The sequence below is a fragment of the Eschrichtius robustus genome, chromosome 15 (assembly GCF_028021215.1).
Source record: "Eschrichtius robustus isolate mEscRob2 chromosome 15, mEscRob2.pri, whole genome shotgun sequence".
Lineage (NCBI taxonomy): Eukaryota > Metazoa > Chordata > Mammalia > Artiodactyla > Eschrichtiidae > Eschrichtius > Eschrichtius robustus.
The window spans coordinates 49546458-49571554 of NC_090838.1; the positions used below are offsets into that span (position 1 = coordinate 49546458).

At 34.2% G+C, this 25097-nt stretch overlaps 1 protein-coding gene across 1 annotated transcript in view; it reads right to left on the reverse strand.

The window, feature by feature from the left end:
- The window catches only part of FANCL (FA complementation group L), a 78564-nt gene that overhangs the window by 7384 nt on the left and 46083 nt on the right, over nucleotides 1-25097 (reverse strand). The window lies entirely within an intron of this gene.

A 25097-nucleotide genomic window follows, 5' to 3' on the forward strand; every position in this document is an offset into this window, starting at 1 on the left:
AAGAAAGAACTCAGTTCCTTAAACCTGTATTTTGTACTTATGTACTTAAGGAAAACCCATTTCATCTCATCACTTCAGTCAGGGTGTACACGTAGATGGATTCATAGCTCAGATTCACCAAAGCAGTTTCAACTCTTCTTCTATACACAGAAAAAAGTTAAGAGTAGGAGCTAGAGCTTAATGTGTAAAAATAACCTTTTATTACTAGTATATTGAGGGTAGAATATTCTCTTCTAGTATACCATACTTATCCACAAGTTTAGATGCCAGAATCCAGAAATCAGAAAACTAAATTCCCAAGTGTTTCTTTTTCTTTTTTTTTAACTGTGAGCTGCACTTTATTTCCTCTTTCACTGAATGCACCACCATTCTTTACATACCCAAATAAGAAACCAGCCTTGGTCCTTGTAGATTTCCTCTGATACCTAATAAATTCTGTAAGTTAACATAAGACTTAAGCCCATACTTAACATATTTCTTGATAACTCTATTTATCCTAGTATTATTATATATTATTAAAATAAATCCCCTATTCTTATTTCCATATTCAGACTTGCCATCCTTGACTTCAACAACCTTCTGGCAGAGTACCCTATTTAAAATATAAACCTGAACAGATCAGTCCCTCTCTTAAAACTATTCAAACCAACATTTTAACTGGATTTCTTTCCCCTCTACTCATATTCCCCTAAAGCCCATTATTTACATTGTGATTAAGCTGATTTTTGTATTCTGCAAACCTGACACTATAATTTCCTGGTTTACAATAAACTGTTTTAAGTGCAGTTCTTCTCAAAGTGATGTTTTGTCTTTGTGATGCTACCACGTAATAAAAGCAACACAAGTTCCAAGAGCTGTTCAATAAATATTTGTTTAAGTAAATTGAACTAAACTATTTGACATAAGAAAATAATCACTGATGACCACCATTCTATTTGGTCACCATTATTTACAAGTACCTTGCAAATTATGTTTTACGTTATCGTTAGTGATTAAAACCACAGTTCTTTATCATGGCTTACAATTAATATTGTTTAATATGTATACATAGATATGTTTGCATAAAGTAAATTGAAATACTTTCTGTGGGTTTATTTACTACTCCAAGCTTCAGGAACCATGTTCCCTATGATCATTCCCAAATTTGTTTAAGCCAGATGGAGAACTCCAAAACTACTCAGCCATTTCTATATAGATAATATCTATATGGCTGTCTAAGACGCACACCATAATTGGATGGCTCCAAACTGATCGCATCATCTTCCCAAGGAAAAATTCCCTTCCCGCTGTTTTTTTATTAGTGAAAGGGGCTACTACTTGCCCTATTGCCCAAGCCAGGAATCTAAGCATAGATTTAAGTAGATTACTAAAACAACCTTCTAACTGAATTTTTTTCCTTTAGACATAGCCCCCTATTGTAACTAAATTGACTTTTGTACTATGTAAGTCTAATACAGTAATTTCTTTGCTTACAATAAAAGTCATTAATCACTAGATGCAAACATAATAAACCAACTGGTGGACAGTATGTTGGCACTTTTAACAGCTTTATTGAGGTATAATTGATATACAAAGAACTGCACATATTTAATGTGTAAGTTGATGAGTTTGGGCATATGCATATACCCATAATACCATCACCATAATCAAGGTAATAGATATAGCCAACACTTAACATGAGATCTCTAACATGAGATCCCTAAAAACACTTAACATGAGATCTACCCTCTCAACAAATTGTGAAGTGCACACTACGGCATTGTTAAACTATATTGTACAACAGATCTCTAGAACTTATTCATCTAGCACTCTGTACCCACTGAACACCAACTCCTCATTTCACCCACCCGCCAGCCACTGGCAACCACTATTCTAGTCTCTGTATCTATCAGTTTGACTTAGATATTTCATATAAGTAGAATCATGGCAGTATTTGTCCTTTTTGTGACTTATTTCACTTAGCAGAATATCCTCCAGGTTCATCCATATTGTTGCAAATCGCAGGATTTTCTTTTTTAAGCTGTCTTGTATATACCACATTTTCTTTGCCCATTCATCTGTTTATGACAGATAAACAGATGGACAGTTGGATTTTTTCATATCTTTGCTATTGTGAATAACACTACAATGAACATGGGAGTGCAGGTATCTCTTCAAGACTCTGATTTCAGTTCTTTTGGAATATACCGATTGCTGGATCATATGGTTGTTATATTTTTTACTTTTTTGAGGACACTCCATACTGTTTTCCATAGTTGCTGCATCATTTTACTCTCTCACCAACAGTGTACAAGGGTTCCAATTCTTCCACATCCTTGCCAATACTTGCTACTTTGTGGGAGTGTTGGTTGGTTTGTTTTGTTTTTGATAATAGCCATCCTAACAGATCAAAACTATGACATGATACCATGTTTTAGTTTTGATTTGTATTTCCCTGATAATTAATGATGTTCAGCATCTTTTTATATACTGGTTGGCCATTTGTATGTCTTCTTTGGAGAAACGTATGTTCAAGTTCTTTGCCCATTTTTTAATCAGGTTATTTGTTTTTTTTGCTGTTGAGTTGTAGGAGTTCCTTATATATTTTGGATATTAACCCTTTATCAGATAGTTTGCAAATATTTTCTCTCATTTCATAGGCTGCTTTTTCACTTTGTTGATTGTTTCCTTTACTGTGCAGAAGCCTTTTAAAGGTATGATGTAGTTCCACTTGTCTATTTTTGCTTTGTTGCCTGTACTTTCAGTGTCATATTTAAGAGATCATTGCCAAAACCAATATCAAGAAGCTTTTCCCCTATGTTTTCATCTAGTAGTTTTACAGTTTCAGGTCTTATGTTCAAGTTTTTAATTAGTTTTGAGTTGATTTTTGTATACAGTATGAGGTAGGCGTCTAATTTCATTTTTTTGCATATGGATATCCAATTTTCCCAGCACTGTTGAAGAGACAACTCTTTTTAAAAATCAGTAGTGTCCCTCTCCTTTCTCTCTCTCCATCTATATCTATATTTAAAAATCTATAATTACCTATTTCATTGAAAATCCAAGGAAAAGTTAACCAAAAAAAGTCATAAAATGCTGTCACATGGTATCTTTCATTTGAAAGTAAGTATCCCCAAACACATTGTCCATTTCTTGTATGCGTGAATGTAAATAAAATCCTAAACATAGCTCTGCTTAAAATGCTAACTCTGTATTTTAAACAGAAAAGGTATGTTTTTTAAAAAGAAAATGACAGCAGAAAAAAAAAAAACAAAAAACCCATGAAACAACCACCCTGAAACTAGAAGTCAGTTGATAATTACAGAAAAAGTGAATTTCAAATCCTAAAAGTCATCATCAGTCTCCCAAGGCAACAGAAATAAAAGCAAAAATAAACAAATGGGACCTAATCAAACTTACAAGCTTTTGTACAGCAAAGGAAACCATAAACAAAACAAAAAAAGACAACCTACAGAGTCAGAGAAAATATTTGCAAGTGATTTGACCAACAAGGACTTAATTTCCAAAATATACAAACAGCTCATATAACTCAATATCAAAAAATCAACAATGCAATCAAAAAATGGGCAGAAGACCTAAACAGACATTTCTCCAAAGAAGACATACAGATGGGCAACATGAAAAGATGCTCAACATCACTAATTATTAGGGAAATGCAAATCAAAATTACAATGAGGTACCACCTCACACTAGTCAGAATGGCCATGATTAAAAAATTGACAAACAATAAATGCCAGAGAGGGTGTGAAGAAAAGGGGACCCTCCTACACTGTTGGTGGGAATGTAAATTGGTGCAGCCACTATGGAAAACAGTATGGAGGTTCCTCATAAAACTAAAAATAGATTTGCCATATGATCCTGCAATCCCACTCCTGGGATTATATTATATATCTGGAGAAAACTATAATTCGAAAAGATACATGCACCCCAATGTTCATTACAGCACGTTTTGCAATAGTCAAGACATGGAAACCACCTTAATGTCCACTGACAGATGAATGGATAAAGATGTGGTATAAATATACAATGGAATACTACTCAGCCATAAAAAAGAATGAAATTATGCCATTTGCAGCAACATGGATGGACCTACAGATTATCATACTAAGTGAGGAATGTCAGAAAAAGAAAGACAAATACCAAATAATATCACTTATATGTGGGACCTAAAATATGACACAAATGAACTTATCTATGAAACAGACTCACAGACATAGAGAATAGACTTGTGGTTGCCAAGGGAGAAACGGGGTGGGAGAGGGATGGATTGGGAGTTTGGGATTAGCAGATGCAAACTATTATGCATAGAATGGATAAATAACAAGGCCCTACTATATAGCACACGGAACTATTATTCAATATCCTGTGATAAACCATAATGGAAAAGAATATGAAAAAGAATGTATATATGTAACTGAATCACTCTGCTGTACTGCAGAAATTAACACAACATTGTAAATCAGCTATGCTTCAAAAAATAAAATTTTTAAAAAGTCATAATCAAAATTTACACAGTATTTTTATGTTCCAAATAAAGAAAATCTGAAAAGGTGAAAAGTGAGAGACAGAAACATTTCTCTTAGCAATTTTAATGAAGACATTAAAACTATTGTATCAATAAGCTATCTGAAAAAAAATTTTTCTACAACTGCTTATTTTGTCTGTTAAATCATTCACAAACTCTTTTTTTTTGTTTTTTGTTTTTACAAACTCTTATTTTCCATTGATTTCCCTACTGAAAATGGGGAAAAAAAGTCTAAATGTTAACAATGCAATTAAATATTCTATATACATCACCAGAAATGCCAAGGAAGTACCCTATAATATGACCAAATTTGATATCAAAGTTCAGTAAGTATTTTGCAAGGAGAAAAGGTCTATAAAAATTTTTTTTTCAAAAATAAAAATTGCCAAGTCCTCATTTTTTAATATAAGCAGTCTCACATCACACCAAAACTACCATGCAACTGTCTTAAGTTTTCTTTCTCTTTTTAGGGGGTGGGGGGGAGACAATATGCAATGTAAAATAACATGTGAATCAGATAAAGAAAAACTGATAAAAGGTGAGAAAGCTTAATATTAAGAGGTAACATTAAAATAAAAATACAAAATGTTGGTAAGGATGTAAATCAACATGAACTCTCACATTCTGTGGGTGAGTATATAAAATGGCACAACCATTTTTGAAAAGATTTGGCAATTTCTTTAAAAACTAAATATATCCTTACTTGTAACTTAGCTGTCCATAAAAAGACTTATGTAAGAATGTTCATAGCAGTTCATTCATAAATGTCAAAAATTGGTATAAGTCCAGATGTCCATCAATAGGAGAAATGATAAACCCTAGTATATTCATGCAATGGAATACTACTCAGGAATAAAAAGAACAAACTACTAATACATGTCACAACATGGAAATTTCAAAACTATGTTGAGTGAAAGAAGCCTACGTACAAAAAGAGTACATACTATATGCTTCTGTTGATATGAAGTCTGGAACAGGCATAGCTAAGGTACAGTTGGAAAAAAATCAAAACAATGGATATTTACTGGGAAGAGAGAGGAGACTGAATGATGGTAATGTTCTGCATCTTGAGTATGGACTGCACCAGTATATTCATTTACTGAAACTTATGATACACTTAGGATTTATGCATTTTATTATTCCCAAATTTTACAAAGTACTGAACTCTAGTTAAAGGTATGCATACTGAAGTATTTGGGGGAAAGATCTGATACATGCAAATTACTTTGAAAGGCCTCAAAAATCAGATGGATTTATGGACGGAAAGAGGTACAAATGGAAATATAAGTGTTAAAGCAAGTACAGTAATTGTTAACTATAGAATCTGGGTGGTGTATACATGAATATTCACCATAAACCTTTTCAATGTTTCTGTATGTTTGAAATTTTATAATAAAATATTGGGAGGAATTATATAACTTATATGAGTTATTTATTATAACTAAGAAAGTTAAAACTTTTTTCTGGATTAGGTTATAGACTAATTTTTTTCAAATACTCAACAACTGATCTCTTTACATAAATCTTTAAATCTATATATTTAAAACCATCTCTAAAACAAAACATAAATATGCCTTCTGAGAAAAGCGGCTCGCTGTATATGGCAAGTTATAATCTTTGAAATGTCTGTAATAGGTGTTCTTAACCAGAGAATCATAAGGTTGGGTTAAAAAAATGCATTTTACATTCTCTAAGTAAAATTTAGCATTTCACTCAACTATGGACATAGGTAACAAACCACACAAATGGTATCACTACCTGTAACTTTCTCTACAATAAAAATCACACTGCAATCACTTAGGGAACTTAAACACTAATATCTAGATTCCATTCTCAGCCATTCCTTTTTAATTGATCTTGTTACAATGCAGCCTTAGCACTAGGAATTTCCAAAGTTCCCCAAGTGATTCTAATGTGCAAAGTTGAGAACCACAGGTGGCACAATGAAGAACAGCCATCCCTGTTATAGTCTAAATGTTACCAGACATATTTCTAAAAGATTCAAGCTCTTGAGGGAAAAGAAAGCCATCCTTATGAACATTTACACGATAACTTTAATTTCACTGTTTTTTCACTGTTGTTTAATATTTTATTTTATTTTTGCAACCAATTTTGGGATTTAGGGAAGCATACAATCAATTTGTAAAAATGGAACACAGCTTATAAAATTAGACTTACGGAGAAAAGTTTTAACTTTAACTTAAAATAGTCAATTTGTAGCCATATACAACAAACTATCTGGGTCAAGAATCAAAGAATGCATGTCCTCATTTATAGTATACCAAGTTATACAAAATTAAGTAAGTAAATACTACAAAATGAATTATGTCTTAATACAATTCAATACAGCAAATGTGTATAATGTGTAAGTGTTATGCTCTACAGTAAATACTGGTTGATATAAGAAAATACAAGATACAATAGAGTATGTTAGTTAAGATCATAGACTTGTCGTCAAATATTTAGTCTCATTCCTAGTTCCACTACTTAAAACTAGTTGCATCTTTCTCAGCAAATTACTTAATCTCACTTAGCTTCTGCAATATGGAAATACTGTTAATCCTTACAAGATTTGAGTGAGATGATGTATATAAAATGCTAAGTGCTCATATGCTTAAAATTGATAGCCACTATAATTAAAAGACATATGGTCCCTGACCTAGAGAAATTCTATCAAATCAAAAAACATTTGTACCATATTAGACAAAGGATTAACACCCTTAATATAAAAAGTTACTGAAAATCAATTTAAAAAATACATGTTATTTTAAAAAATAGGGGATTAAAGACAGTTTCCCAGAGAAAAAATTCACATAATCACATAAAAAATACTCAACTTCATAAGTTTAGACATTATTTCTAATTGCAAAATTTCAGGTAAGAGAAAGAGAAGAGATGAGCAAAGCCTCAGAGTTAGAGGATGGTGAGAATAATGAGGTATACGGGATGGGGGTCTGCTTTCCCAGAGTAACTTTTCCTTTAATAACTGAGGTAGCTCAATTCCATGGTATGGCTTCTTTCCTACAGCACTCCCATTACTAGTCACTGCTTTACTACAGAACATCACTGAAGAGGTGAGCATTCTATAGGTCCTATGGGACCATGGTACATGCCCTTAATCCATTCCAGAATAATCAAGAGTGGTTTTGTTCTAATTCAGCACCAATGATTTTGTTCCAAGGCTTCACTTGTCCCTGGGTAGTGTGGTTTTAAAAACAACCCACTTTATAAGAATTTTTATTTTCTTCTTTGTACTTTTCCATACTTCCTACAATAACATATATTATTTGTATAATCATAAAGGAGCATACGTAGAACTAGAAATAAATGGTCTGTCAGCTATCCTTTCATTTCATGAATGTGTATAGTGAAAAACATACTAAATTCAATTCAATGAAACTAATATTTCAACCATGTGTCAGGACTATGTTAGGATCTCCAAGACAAAGATAAAAGAACCCAGTACACAAAGAGGTCACCATTCTAATCTTGATGGGTAACAAAGTATCTGATATCAAGACATACCCAGACTCTTAAAGACTTAATATTACATCTATAAATGTGAGTGTGTGGTAGATAACTTCTAAGGTGACTTCCAGCTCTAAAAGTCAAGAACTCTAAATATAACTTTGAAAATCCATGAAGTAGGTGATTCTGTCCACTTAAAAGTAGGTATACTTCCTTTCAAGATGCCAATTACTATAAGATACTCCCATTTATTTCCAAATCGTGTGTATAAACATATTTTCTCATTCAAATTATATATAAGTTATAAATAACTTATATGATTCACTGTAGAACAATCATTTCCTCTTGAATCAAAAGAACTTTTGTACCAAAATCAAAATATTTGGATTACACTTCATATCCCCATGTATTTAAGGGGAGAAGTCAAAGATGCATTATACAACTACTATTTTTTTCTAAAATATAGGGACAAAATTTCAGTCTTCTAAAACTTTTGAGTTTGGGAATAGGTTTGAAACCACAAATTTCTAGCAGGAATAGAAAAGCAACTACACAGCTCAAATATGATGAAGATCCAAAAATTACACCCAGAACACTGCAACTGGTTAATTCATTAATCAAAGGAAAATGTCAACCTTTTTAGCACATATACATAATTAAAAGAAATAAAACAGAGGAAAAAAAAACTTTAGAAAGAAGACAAAAGAAATTACCAGCAAAACCAAAAAAATAAAAATTGTAAAACCCCCAAAACAGGGGCTTCCCTGGTAGCGCAGTGGTTAAGAATCCACCTGCCAACGCAGGAGATACGGGTTCAAGCCCTGGTCCGGGAAGATCCCACATGCCACGGAGCAACTAAGCCCATGCGCCACAACGACTGAGCCTGCGCTCTAGAGCCCACGAGCCACAACTACTGAGCCTGTGTGCCACAACTACACATGCCTAGAGCCCATGCTCTGCAACAAGAGAAGCCACCGCAATGAGAAGCCCGCGCACCGCAACGGAGAGTAGCTCCCACTCGCCGCAACTAGAGAAAGCCCGCACGCAGCAACGAAGACCCAATGCAGCTAAAAATAATTAAATAAAATAAATCAATTAAACAAAAAACAAACACAAACACAGAAAAGGCTCAGTGTCCCAAAAGCAATAAACTATCCTACAGAGAAGAAAAGTATCCCAGTAACCAAGATAACAATGTAGGCGCCTCTCACCTAAGCCTTGCTATGGGAAGGGAGAGGATGTGATGCTAAACCACCTCTTGTCCTTAAAGCGCCAAAAAAAATTTTTAAAAAGGAGAAATACTGAGAAAGTTAGAAAACATAAAACAAGGAGAAAAGAGTATATTCTATATTCCACTCTACCTACTCCAAAGATTTGCAGCATACCATGTTGAGGGCATAACAACCACAACATTCATTATTTTATCTATGTATCTTTCAGTCTATTTTTATGTGGGGTAGGGCAATCACAGAAGAAAAAAAGGCACAGACTAACCACCAGACATTGGAAAACTATATCTGTAACATTCCATGCACTGGGAGCACAAGAGCTACGGGTTCAGGGAAGATATTCCCTGATATGGAGTCCAATCTTCCTGTGTGAAAAGGTCAGAAGATTAAAAAGAATGTATTAATCTTGAGGGAAAAAAAAACAGACATCTCGACATGATTTGTAAGAGCAGGCATAAAGATATTAATAAGAGATCAATTTAATATTAGGTTCACCTAAGGCATTTAATGAAATTCTCTGCACTGAAATCAGGATACCTGGACTGTTCTGTATATAGGCTTCTCGGTGAGAAGATCTGTGTGTTGATGCACTGAAAATTTCTGAATAATCACAATGCTGAAGAGTCTGTTTGGTATGATAGATTTGGCATTTAAACCTTTAGATCATGAACCATTAGAAAGTTCATCTGGTCAAATGTCACCAAATCATGACCTTTCCAAAAAAATTAAAAGGCATATTCTATCGCCTGACTAGTTTTATATTACTGAAACACCGTCTATTTTGGAAATGCTTGCCAATTTTTATTGCTGGCAAGTGTGATGAATCAAGTACCCCAATATTTGACCAGAGGAAGGTCAAGTTGGTTATTCTTGTTTATGTTTAATAAATAAATAAACCATCAGAAAACTAGGTTATATCAGTATTCTATAGAAATCTTGAAGGGTATCACATTTTCTCATGACACATAGCCAATAAATAGAGAAGGAGATGAAAATGTTCTTATTAACTCCATGGCTAGAGGATATATATTTAGTGAAAGAAATCGGTGCTCTGGTTTCCACTGTCACCATCCACTGAAGAATTGCTTATATGCTTAAGTCTAAACTCTTTTCAAAACATGCTAGTCCCGATTACTGAAATGTTAATAATTTTTTTTATATTCGACAAAGAAACTGGGTAACAAGTACAAGCTAAGTAGTTAGTGGCTGTGGCCCATTATTATATAGAAGTTGCATAAAATTTTTCAAATGGTGGTGACAAGCCAAAGGAAGCTGATAGCAACTGTAAAGAAAGTTCTGTAGGGGTAAGGACATCATTTGAGAGAAGACTAGTACACTCTTTGAATTATAAATTGAGTTTTAAAAAGGCCTGTCAAGTTACATTGCTTAGAAGGTCACATATAGCTGCAAAAGTTTTGTTCAGTCTTGAAAAACAAATCAAAGAAGCAAAAGGCAACCATCAGGATTTTTTTAAGGAAGGTAAATTTCTGCGCCACAAGTATAACTGGTATATTTGGACCCTTGTCCTACGTCATCTTTATTTGTAGCTATAACATTAAGTGATATATGCAATGATAAATTTGAGCTTGGGATCTCCCCCAGAAAGCAAAGCCTGAGGCCAGGGCTTGTGTACAGATAGGTTATTGGAAGTAATCTCAGGGACTGAGAGGGAGTAGGGACTGGAAACAGTATAAGTGAGGAGAGAAAGCTAAAATAAGGGTGTACTTTCAAGATGGTTACTGTGGTCGATGGCAGCTCTGTGAGAAGTTCTAGAGAAAGCTCCTCAGAATTGCCACCCAAGAAACAGAATTCAGGGGCATTTATTCACTGTCTTCCATTCCTGACTGGTCGAGTTGCCCTAAGGAGGGTTATGAATTCTCTCACATTTCCAGATCTGCATACATATGTATGCCTAATGGCGCCCATAAACATCACTGGTCCTAGCATTAGAAGAGCTGTGGGGCAAAGAAAGAGAGAAGTGGCAGAGCTTAGGTGAGGTGTTTTGTCAAGATACACAATCATGAAACAAACTGAAGCAATATGGCTGAGTAAAAAGTAGATGCAAAGGAAGTGAAGTAGGGAGCAAGAATTATCTGATTCCTAGCCATTTGCCAAAAAGGGAAGTGACATATGGTCAATTCTCCAAGAGTTAAATAAACCTATTTTGAAAAAACTGTCCTCATGAAATTAATTTATATAAAGCTTTAATAGTAATAAAAGGGATACATTTGAAATACCCAAAATATATATCTATATAAAATATTCTGCCTATTCTGTGTTGTTGTCTTATTATTGAGCTTTCAGAGCTCTTTATATATATTCTAAGCACAAGTCCATTATCAGATATATAATTTGCAAATATTTTCTCCTAGTCTATACCTTGTCTTTTCACTCTTTTAACAGTATTTTTCAAGAGCAAAAAGTTTTAATTTTGATTAAGTCCAATTTCTCAACTTGTTCTTATAAGGATCTTGTTTTCTGTATTGTGTTAAGAAATCTTTGCCTATCCCAAAGTCGCAAAGCTTTTCCTTGTTTTTTCCAAAAGTTTCATTGTTTTGGGTTTTACATTAAGTTTATGATTCGAGTTAATTTTTACATATGGATTGAAGTTCATCTGTTTTGCATATAGCAAATTATTTGTCCCATTTATTGAAAAGACTGTCTTTCTTCCACTGAATTATCTTTGCACCTTCACTGGAAACAGCTGTATGCATACACAGTTATAATGGGTATATTTCTAAATTCTCTATTCCAGTGATCTTTTTGTCATACTTTATATTAATACTACATTGTCTTGATAGATAGGTTTGTCTTAAAGGTAAATTTATAAGTCTTGAAATCAGGTGGTATTAGTCCTCCAATTTTGTTCTTTTTCAGTTTTTTGGACTATTCTAAGTTCTTTGCATTTCCATATGAATTTTAGAATCATTTTGTCAATTAAAAAAATCTACTGGGATTTTGATTGAGATTGCATTGAATCTATAGATCAATTTGGAGAGAACTAACAAGTTAACAACACTGAGTCTTCTAACTCATGAATATAGTTTATCTCTCCATTAATTCAGGTCTTTACACAAAAGATTTGTAGATGCTTCACCAAAGAAGATATATGATGACAAGCATTTAATACTTTCAACATCACTGGTCATTAAGGAAATGCAAATTAAAATCATAATGAGCTACCACTACACACCTATTAGAATGGCTAAAATGAAAATGACTGGACATACCAAATGTCAGTAAGGATGCAGAGAAACCAGAAGCCTCAAACAATATTGTTAGGAATGTAAAATAGCACAACCGCTTAAAAAAAACTGTTCAGCAGTTTCTTAAAAAGTTAAATACACACCTCCTAGATGATCTAGCCATTCTAACCCTAGGTATTTGCCAAAGAGAAATGAAAGCATATCTTCATATAATGACATTCACATAATGTTCACAGTAGCTTTATCTGTAACAGCCACATCCTGGAAACAACCCATCTGTCCATCAGCAGGTAAATGAACAATATATGGTTACATTCATACAAAGGAGTACTAACTACTCAGCCTAAAGACAATGAAATATTATTACATGCTACAACATTGAGAAGTCTCTTAATTATGCTGAGGAAAGAAACCTGACATAGAAAAGTATATAGAACTATATAAAACTCTAGAAAGGAGAGCAGCAGTTGCCTGGGATCGGGAGGAAGGACACGAGGAACAGAAGGGAGAGATTAAAAAGGCGAAGGGGGAAACTTGGTTGTTGTGGAAAGGTTTATTATCTTGATTGTGGGGTTGACCTCACGGGTGTAAACATTTGTCAGTGCTCACCAGATCATACACTAAGTATGTTCAGTTTATTGTATATCAATTATACCTCAAAAAAGCTGTTTAAAAAAACACGCATTCTGATTTCTGGACAGTAATGAATCTATACATTAGTACCTTTGCAGTAGATCTGCAGTAGATTTCTCAACATTTAGGACCTAAAAAAATTACAAAACAGCTGTATTTCTAACAGCAAAGACAAAGGCAGAAGAGTAACTGTTCATAAACCCACCACTTAGAGAATAAAAGCTTATCACTTTTATATGTATATATTGGGCAAGGAAGGAGAAAGGATATACATGGGAACTAAGATGTTAGCTATTCCCCCATAACTGTTATTAGATTATGTTAAACTAGGAAAGCACTTAAGCAGAAAAGTGTGAACATTGCCAATCTCAAAATGTAACACTTATTATCTTTAAAAGCATTTTGTTACTTTTATAATACCTGAAGTGATATAATAATGTCAGTCACTTAACCAGATCTTAGAGTATAATATCTTCATCTTAAGTACTATTATTTCCAGTATTTTAATAATTTTCTCACAGTCCCAGAATGTGATCTTTTGTGCTCTGATGACACTTAAATTAATAGCATAATTTTCTGGTACTTGTAACAGTTGCTTTCCATTCTGATTTTTTTATACTTTCTTATAATATGTGCACATAAATCCTCTAATAATCATTTTTGTCTTTTTCTCTGAGGGATTCAAAAGGCTTGATTCAAATATCAAGAGATTAAACTTCTAAAGAAATTTAATTTTAACATTAATTTCAATATTCCCAATCAGATATCTTTAAAGAGATAAATCTCTTAAATATTCAGTTCATTTGATCTTATTCGCAAGCTTCATTAATGTTCTCAACTCTTTCTGTAGGTATAACCAAATCTATTAAATCAAATGCTATTCTCTGTCACACAATCCATAAAGAATGCATCACCTCTTCTTACAGTTTATTTTTACTATAACTGACCACTGATGATTTAAAAGATTTGCTACTATTCTTAAGTCATGTGGAAAGTATATATGCCCACAAAGTTAAATGAAACACATTCACTCCATGTGTAGCCATTACAGAATGACTGCAGCAACTCTGTTAATAAAAAAGATAAGGAAGAGAGGGAGGGAGAAGTAAATAAATGTCTGTCAAGTGTATGTTGAAAATGAGTAGGCACTTCCAACATGGTCCTAAGCTATCCTATGTTACAGACCATTAAAAAAAGAAAAGAAAAAATGTCAGGCCAATTAGGTGAGGATTCTGGGTAGATGACTGAGTAGGAAGCACCAGGAATCTGTCTCCCCACCTAGACAATAAATGCACTGACAGAAACTATTTTGGAACTGTTGAGTCTACAGAAGGCTTGCAACTTTGGTTAATTTCAGCTCTTAGCTACCCATCACCCTGCCCCACAGCTCCCTGACAGGCAGCCCTGCACACACTTCAGGAGCACCCTGCACACAGCTTATAGGAGCCAGGGTGGGAGAAAAGGATCTGTCTTCCAAATATCAGGTATCTGTGCTCTGATGACTGATTGCTAGTTCTAACCTCAGAGGAATACCCAAAGAGGCAGCTGGATATTGCTGTTGTACTTCCTCCCACTGTTTCAAGTCCTTCCCTCTCCTGCAGAAGTGACCTGCAGCGTACTTAAGGAGCCACGGACCCTCCCCCCGCTTCATTTTTCTCTTTTTCCCCCTTTTGAGTGTCAGACTTTAAAGAGTAGAACATTCAAAAGCAACTCAGTGAGTGAAAAAGCAACTGGGATGAGTGAAATAGGTGAGGAAAATTAAGAGGTACAAACTTCCAATTACAAAATAAATGAGTCATGGGGGTGAAATGTACAGTGTGGGGAATATAGTCAATAATATTGTAATATCTTTATATGTTGACAGATCATAAACTAGACTTATAATGGTGGTGATTTTGAAATGTATAGAAATATCGAATCACTATATTGTGCACTAGAAACTAACAAAGCGTTGCAGGTCAATTATACTTCAAACAAACTCATAGAAAACGAGATCATATTTGTGGTTACTAGAGGGGAGGGGTCGGGGGAGGAGGAATTGGGTGAAGGTGGTCAAAAGGTACAAACTTCCATTTACAAGAAAAATGAGTGCTAGGGATGTAATGTACATGACTGATACAATTAACACTGTTGTATGTTATATATGAAGTTGTTAAGAGTAAATCCTAAGAGTTCTCATCACAAGAAAAAATATCTTTTGCTTTTTCTTTTAATTTGTATCTATATGAGATGGATAGTCACTAAACTTATTGTGGTATTCATTTCATGATGCATATAAGTCAAATCAGTATGCTGCAGAGCTCACACTTATACAGTGCAGTATGCCAACTGTATCTCAATAAAACTGGGGGAAAAAAGGCAACTCCCTTTACAGGAAAATTTTGGAAGTCACTCTGCATGCCCAGGGAAAGGCTCAAAAAAGACCAGAAAAGACCCTAAGAGTACACCTCAGGCTGATCCTTGATGCAGAGACAGCCTGCAACAATCAAGAACACAAAAACATAGACAAAAAAAACAGGGAAATTTTGATCTTTCCTCTCTGGGGAGAGGGGAGAATCCAATTTCTAAAGTTACCACATTATATGACTAAAATTTCCAGTTTTCAACAACAACAACAAAATCACAGGGCACTAAAAATAAAACAAAGTGTAGCCCTGATTCAAAGGAAAAAAATTAACAGGTTCCAAACATAGACCTGAGAGTATCTCTACTAGACAGAGAATTTGAAACAACTGATACATAAGCTTTAAAGTAAGATGTAGAGCAAGTCAAGAAACCAATGTATGAACAAAATGGAAATGTCAACAAAGAGAAAGAAGACTTTCAAAAAAGAACATAAAAAGAAATTCTGGAGCCAAAAATTACAATAACTAAAATGAAAAATTCACTAAGAGAATCCAAAGGTGAATTTGAACAGGCAAAAAAATCTGTGAACACGAAGATAGGACGTTAGTTATTATGTCTGAGAAGCAGGAAGAAAAAAGGTTGAAGAAAAGTGCATGAGTCTAAGGGAACTGTATGACACCATAAAGTTGACCAATATATGGATTGTGGGGTCCCAAAAGAAGAAAGAAAATGGCAGAGAGAATATTTGTATAATGGCTGACAAATTCCCAAATTCACTGAAATACATAAATATACACATCCAAGAAGCTCCATGAACTCTAAGTAAGATGAACTCAAAGAGATCCACACGAAGGCACATTATAATCAAGCTTTCAAAAGACAAAGACAAAAAGAGAATCTTGAAAGAAGTTGAGAAGTGACTCATCACACACAAGGGAACCTCAAAAACTATTAGCAGATTTCTCATCAGAAACTTTGATGACTAGAAAACTGTGGGCTGATATATTCAAACTGCTAAAGGAAAAAAAAATGTCAACCAAAAATCCTATAGCTGGCAAAATTATCCTTCATCAGTGTAGGAGAAATGAAGACATTCCCAGACAAACAAAAGAAGTCTGCTATCATTAGACCTGCCCTGCAAGAAATGTTAAAGAAAATCCTGTAGGTTGAAATGAAAGGACACTAGACAGTAGCATGAAGCCTTATGAAGAAATAAAGATCTCAGTAAAGGTAAATACATGGAGCAATTATAAAAGCTAGCACTATTATAAAAATGGTTTTTAACTCCACTCCTTGTTTTCTACATGATTTAAGAGACTAAGGTATTTTTTTAAACTAAGAATTATTCGACTCAAAGCCAGTGTTACAGTAACTTTGGTTTGTAACTTCACATTTCGTTTTCTACATAATTTAAGAGACAAAGGCATTAAAAGAATTATTAGTTTATGGTTTGGTGCATACACTGTGTAAATATATAACTTTGTGACAACAACAGCTGAGAAGGGTAGGTACAGAGCTGTAAAGGACCAGAGTTTGTATGTTATTGAAGTTAAGCTGGTATAAGTTAGAGGGTTATAACTTCAGGACGTTAAATGTAATTCTGATGGCAACCACAGAGAAAATAGCTATAGAATATATACAAAAATAAATAACAAAGGAATTAAAATGTTTAACTCCAAAAAAAATCAACTGAACTCTAAATAAAGCAGTAATGCAGAAAATAAGGGACAAAATAACTATAAGGCATACAGAAACAGTAGCAAAATGACAGATTAAGTCCCTCCTTATCAGTAATAACTACAAATGTAAATAGACTAAACTCTCTAATCAAAAGACAGAGATTGGCAGGATGGATAAAAACACATGATCCAACTATATGCTGTCTACAAGAATCTCACTTTAGATCCAAAGACACAAACAGGCTTAAAGTGAAAGAATGGAAAAAGATATTCCATGCAAATAATCACCAAAAGAGAGCAGGAGTAGCTATACTAGTATCAGACAAAACAGACTTTAAATCAAAATAGGTTACAAGAGACAAAGAAGGACATAATATATTAATAAAAGGTTCAATACAGCAAGAAGATATAACAATTATAAGCATTTATGCACCTAATAATAGACTATCAAAACATGAAACAAAAATTAATAGTACTGAAGAGATATAGCTGTATAATATAATAATATTTGGGAGACGTCAATACCCCACTCCCAATAGACAGAACAACCGGACAGAAAATAGGGGAACAGAGGACTTGAACAACACAACAAACCAACAAGATCTAATAGACATATATTGAACACTCTACACAGTAACAAAAGAGTACACATATTTCCCAAATGCACATGGAACATTTTCCAGGACACATCATGTTTTAGGCTACAAAATACATACAAAATAAATTTTAAAAGATAGGTATCATATAAAGTATCTTTTCCCACCACAACAGGATGTAGTTAGAAATCAATAAAAGAAAGAAAACTGGAAAACCCGCAAATTTGTGGAAATTGAACAACATACTCTTAAACAATCAATGGATCAAACAAGAAATCACAGTGTAATTAGAAAATACTTAGAGACAAAAAAGAAAACACAGCATACCAAAACTTACAGAATGCAGCAAAAGAAGTACTAAAGAGGATATTTATAGCTATAAATGCATACATTAAAAAACAAGAAAAATCTAACCATCAACAACTTAACTTTACAGCTAAAGGACCAAACTAAACCCAAAGCCAGCAGAAGGAAATAAAGATTAGAGCAGAGATAAGTAAGGTAGAGAATAGAAAGACAATAGAGAAAATCAATGAAACCAAAGGTTGATTCTTTGCAAAGTTCAACAAGGTGACAAATTTTAAATAAATGGGACTAAGAAAAAAAGAGAATTCAAACTACCAATCGGTTATAAAAGTGGGGACATTATTACCATTTACAAAAACAAGAAGAATTGTAAGAGAGAACTATGAAAAACTGTATGTATGGCAACAAATTGGATAACCTAGATGAAATGAACAAATTCCTAGAGACCCAAAACCTTCCAAGACTAAACCACAAATAAATAGAAAATCTGAACAGAATAATAAGGAGTAAGGAGACTGAATCACTAATCAAAAGATCTCAACAGAAAAAGTCCTGGAAGTGTCACTAGTGAATTATACCAAACATTTTAAAGAAAAACACCAATCCTTCTCAAACTTTTCCAAAAAACTGAAGTGGGGAAAATACTTCCTAATTCATTTTATGAGGCCATCTTTACCCTGATACTAAAACCCCAAGAAAACTTAAAAACCATGATCCCTTATGAATATTGATAAAAAAAATCCTCAACAAAATACTAGCAAACCAAATTTAGCAGCATAGAAAAAAGATTACACACTGAGATCAGGTGGGATTTATTCCTGGAATGCAAGGACAGCTCAACATATGCAAATCAATAAAATGTAATACACTATAATAACAGAATGAAGAAATCCATCTCAACTGACACAGAAAAAGCATTTGACAATATTTAACACCCTCTCATGATAAAAACACTCAACAAACTAGGATCAAAGAAAATTACTGCAACATAATAAAGGCATATTATGAAAAACTGCAGTAAACATCACACTCAATGTTGAAAGACTGAAAGCTTTTCCTTTAAGATCAGGAACAAGGCAAGGATACCTACTTTCATCACTTCTATTCAACACAATACTGGAAGTTCTAGCCAGATCAATTAGGCAAGAAAAAGAAATTAAAAGCATGCAAACTAGAAAGGAAGAAGTAAAATTATCCCTGCTTGCAGATGATATAATCTTATAGGTAAAAAACCTATATTCCCCCCCTCAAAATTGTTAGAACTAAGAAATTAATTCTGTAAAGTGGCCACTCTGACCACCAGCAAAGTCAATACACAAAAATTAGTTGCATTCTGAACAGCAACAATGAACAATCCAAAAAGGAAATTAAGAAAACAAATTCATTTACAATAACATCAAAAAGAATAAAATACTTAGAAATTAACCAAGAAGGTTAAGGACTTATAAAATGAAAACAAAATAACACTCCTGAAAAAAATTAAAGAAGACATCAAAAAAAGGAATCTCAAACCAGATTCATGAACTGGAAGACACTGCAATCCTTATCAAAATCCCAATGATATGTTTTTGGGCAGAAATAGAAAATCCTATCTTAAAATTCATATAGAATCTTAAGAGACCCTGTATAGCCATACAATCTTGAAAAAGAACAACAAAGCTGGAGGAAAAAAGTGGAAAGGACAAAGTGGAAATCACATTTTCTGATTTCAAAACTTACTACAAAACTACCGTAATCAAAACAGTGTGGTACTAGCATATGACAGTCTATATATAGACAAATGGAACAGAATAGAGAGCCTAGAAAAAAACCCTCATATGCATGATCAAATGATTTTTGACAAGGTTACCAAGACTATTCAATGAGAAAAGAACAATCTTTTCAACAAATGGTGCTAGGGAAACTGGCTATCAATATACAAAATAATTAAGCTGGCTCCTTATCTAACACCGTATATAAAAAGTAACTTAAAATGGATCAAAGACCTAGATGTAAGAGCTGTAAGTATAACACTCTCAGAAAAAAACACAGGGCAAAAAAGCTTCATGACATTGGATTGGGCAATGACTTCAATAGAGCACCAAAGGCACTGGCAACAATAGAAAAAAAAGTAAGTTGGACTTCATGAAAATTAAAAAAATTTTGTGCATCAGGGGACTTCCCTGGTGGCAGAGTGGTTAAGAATCCGCCTGCCAATGCAGGGGACACGGGTTCAATCCCTCATCTGGGAAGATCCCACATGCCGCGGAGCAACTAAGCCCGTGCACCACAGCTACTGAGCCTGCACTCTAGAGCCTGTGAGCCACAACTACTGAAGCCCGCGCGCCTAGAGCCCATGCTCCGCAACAAAGAGAAGCCACTGCAATGAGAAGCCCCTGCACCGCAACAAAGAGTAGCCTCTGCTCGCCGCAACTAGAGAAAGCCTGCGCACAGCAATGAAGACCCAATGCAGCCAAAAATAAATAAAATAAAATAAATTTATTAAAAAAAAACATTTGTGCATCAGAAGACAATAGCAACAGAGTAAAAAGGCAACACAAGGAATGGGAGAAAATATTTGCAAATCATATATCTGATAAAGGATTAATACCTAGAATATGTAGAGAACTCTTAAAACTCAACAACAAAAATAACCTAATTTAAAAATGGGCAAAGGAATGGAATAAGACATTTATCCAAAGAAGATATACAAACGGCCAATAAGTACACGAAAAGATATTCAGTATCACTTAGGGAAATGCAAGTCAAAACTATAATAAATACTACTTCATTCACACCCATTAACAGAAAGTAAGTTTTTGGGAGGATGTGGAGAAACTGGAACTGTTGTGCACTGTTGGTGGGAATGTAAAATGGTACAGCAGCTCTGGAAAACAGTATGGCAGTTTCTCAAAAAATTAAAAACAGAATCACCATATGATCCAGCAACTGAAAGTGGGGACTCAAAGAGCTAGAATGCACATCCATGTTCACTGCAGCACTACTCCCAGAGCTAAAATGTGGAAGCAATTCAAGTCCATCAACGGAAGAACAGATAAACAAAATGTGGTATATACATGCAATAGCATATTTTCAGTCTTAAAAAGGAAGAAAACTCTGACATATGCTACAACTTGTATGAACCTTGAGGGTATTATGCTAAGTGAAGTAAGCCAGTCAAAAAAGACAAATACTGTATGATTCCACTTATGTGAGGTACTTAGAATAGTCAAAACCAGAGAGTCAGAAAGTAGAATGGTGGTTACTAGAGGCTGGTGGAAGAGGAGGATAGGGAATTATTGTTTAACGGGTATAGTATTTCAGTTTTACAAGATTTGAAAAGAGTCCTGGAGATGGATGGTGGTAATGGTAGCAACAACATTATGAATGTATTAATACCACTGAACTGCACCTTCAAAAATGATTGAGATAGTAGATTTTGTGTATCTTACCACAATTTAAAAAAATAATAAAGTAAGATGATAAGAATGCCAGGAGAGGGCTTAGATATTGTGGCAGCTTGACCCCTGACTGATGAACAAACCCTTGTGGTTGTTTATCCATTCTTCTTTATCTCTCAGATGTTAACTCTGAGAAAAATCATGTCTTGTACATTGCTACTTAAGACCCTTAGTATTTGGTTCAAGTACATTTCTAATATGTTATGTTAATCGTTTAATACAAAATAAACTTCCTTTATTTTGTATTAAAATAAAGTTTTACATAATAAAAAAAAATCAAGCCAATCAGTAAAAAACAAACTCGTCTTCTAGCTTTTTGTTCCAGGTAAGTCATACCAAAAAAGGGTGCTACTCCCCTCAACAAAAAAGTTGACTATATCTAATTTTTCTTACTCACACTAAAAACAACAAAATAAGGAAATAAATGGTCACAAAAATCTTTGCTTTCAGATAAGGTCAAGAATAATAGACAGAATATGTGTGTTGCTAGCTACCAATGTTACCTTCACAGCCAGAGCCAGGGAACTACCTAGCAGCAGTGACATCATTTAAAAAAAATACTGTCCCATTGCTTCTGCTATCTACCAACTCCAAAATTCTGGTTTGCTTCATTATATCCATCTGCTAAATTAGTTTGGCTTCTAATATTCAACTTTTTTAGCACAAAAAGAGGGTGAAAGTAAGTATATTTCATAGCTGAAAGTATTAATCAGTGATTCTAGCAGATCATATTTGAATTAACATGTCTTTCATATCTGAATTATCATTTGTCTTCAATCTACTGGATCTTTATTTTCAATATGGGCATCTATTTTTTCCAAAAGGATGGTTTAACACACACACACACACACACACACACACACACAAGTATATCAATACTCACATATTTTAAACTATCCCTTGGATTAAAAAAAAGTACAAATAGACATAGTGTGCATCAATTTGCCAGACAGGGTCTCTGACAGGGACAAAACATAAGGTAGAGAATGTTAACAAGCTGTGTTTGTGTGGAAGAAAAATTGCTTTACTGATATTAGCTAAGACAATCTTTTTTACCCAAAAGTATTTAAAATATAAATCACAACATTAAGAAGCCATTTGGAGACTGATATTTATATATTTTCTTTTACGTGGGACACTTGCTATGTAAGAATATTTTATTGGTTTCCTCCAAACTACAGTCCGAACAATATTTCTCTCAACACCTCTCATCTATGTTACTTATGGTACGATGTATGTAGAGTCATCTACCACAACCAGATTGCCTGGTGAGATTGACGGTCATTTTGCATTTATCATGCCGATTTCATTTTTCAACACCAGAATACTTCTTAATTGTTGCATATAAATGGAAACATTGTCTTCAGAGTACATGTAGTTCAACATACAAAGAGAGAGATACCAATTACGTGTTGTTATATATAAATGTGGGTGTGTTTATATATACAATTTACAATATAATATGAATGTATATTGAGAGATATCATTTCTTTGCCCATATTAAGGCTTGCTATTTTAAAAGCTAACCAATTTGCAAATTGTGTTACCTCCCTATATCACTTTGTACACCTATACAGCACTTTACAATTCAAAAGCACTATCAAATAACTCAATTTACTCTTACAAAGTCATGCAATCTATGACTTAAATATTCCTTCCCTCTTTTTATAAAGTTAAATGATTTACCCAACGTCATGCATTGTAGGGATAAAGCTAGAATTTAACCCAGACTTTAAGACTCTGTGTTCTCTTGTTACTATGTTACAAGTGATCCAGCAGAATTAACTCTGAAGCCTACCATGAAGGTCTGCAACAAAGTCAGATTTATTAACATCAGCAAGTAAATTACTTAACGTACCTTAAATTGGTACTGAAGTCATCTGATAAAAAAACCTGTTCCATACTACTAGTCTCATTGGGTTTTTAAATTCATGGAAGAATTTTACCATACCATAAAAGTATCTCATGTGCTCACAAAGCACATACCTCAAATCTTCTGCAAAGCTTAAACTAACTTTGATAACCTTAGCAATCAACTGAAATTATACTGATCTTCCTTTATCTGGCAAGTAACTGACTGTATGAGATTCAAAGCCATATCTCCAACTGCCCACTAAACACATTTATTTAGACATACCATAGGCATGCCAAACTCATCAAATCCCAAACTGAATCTGCCTCTAAACCTCTTCTTACCGCATTCTCTACCTCACTTGGCAGTACTACAACCTATCTAATCTAGTTACCCCCACCAGAAGCAGTGGCAGTAATCCATGAGATCTCATGCCCAATCCATCACCAAGTTCTATCAATATAATCTGTGGAATTTTCCCAAACAATTCCCTTTCATCTTTCCCTGCAACCACTAACCTAGAACAGACCCTAATTACTGCCTGCATGGGTAAGTACACAGCTGCCCCTCAGTCTTCTTCACTATAGTCTTGCCATTCTCATTTAGAACCTTCCTCTACACAAACAGAGTGACCTATTAAAAAAACTTGTTTTGCTGAAAACTAATCTACAGATGTGCTCTGAGAAGAAGGAAAAAAAAAAGTCATGCCAGAGATTTATAATACATCTTGGCATACCAAGAAAGATGAGAAATCCTAAATCAAGAAATAGCAGAACTTAAATCTAGAATTTCATAAGTGTTATTAGATCAGAGCCTTTCTCCACCTTAATCCTATTAATAACCTAAAACAAAACAAAAAAACACTTTGAGAAATGCTATTATAAAACAAAAATTGTGACCATGCCACCTTTCTTCCTTATAACCCTATCACTTTGGGATAAAGTCCAAGATCATCAGAATTGGTGTAGCAGACCCTGCCTAACTCTAAGCAAAAGCTCCAGTCTTATCTCTGACTACAGAGTTCCAAACGATGTGTAATGCATGTATTATCTCCTACAATGTTATGCCTTCGTTCTTTGCCTACAGCAGTTCTCTCCTAAAGTATCATGTGTCCTCCCAAGCCTAATTTCTCACTTCTCAAGACTCACTGAACTCAAGTAACACTTTATCCAGAAAACTTGCTTGACCACATCAGGTTAAATTATGTACCTCTTCTCCATCTTATCAAAATGGCTCACCACATTTTACTGAAATTATCTTTTTAAGTACCTCTCTCCTTATCAGACTGAAAGTTACTCCTGAAAGCCTACCCTAGGATGTTAGAACCTGGTTAACTCACCTTAAATTCCTTAGGATCCAGCTCAGTGCTACACATACAGTACACATCTTCCTCAACTTATGATGGGGTTATGTCCAGTTAAATGGTTGAAAATGCATTTAATACACCAAACCCATGGAACGTCATAGCTTAGCGGAGCCTACCTTAAAACATACTCAGAACACTTACATTAGCCTACAGTTGGGCAAAATCATCTAACACAAGCCTATTTTATAATAAAGTGTTGAATATCTCATGTAATTTATTGAATACTGTGAAAGTGAAAAACAGAATCACTGTATGGGGACAGAATGGTTCTAAGTGTATCGGTTGTTCACCCTTGTGACAGAGTGGCTGAGCGGGAGCCGTGGCTGGCTGCTGCTGTCCTGCATCATGCAGGGTATCGTCTGGCCTATCACCAACCCGGAAAAAGATCAAAGTTCAAAATAAGGTTTCTACTGAATGTGTATCACTTTTGCACCATTGTAAAGTTGAAAAA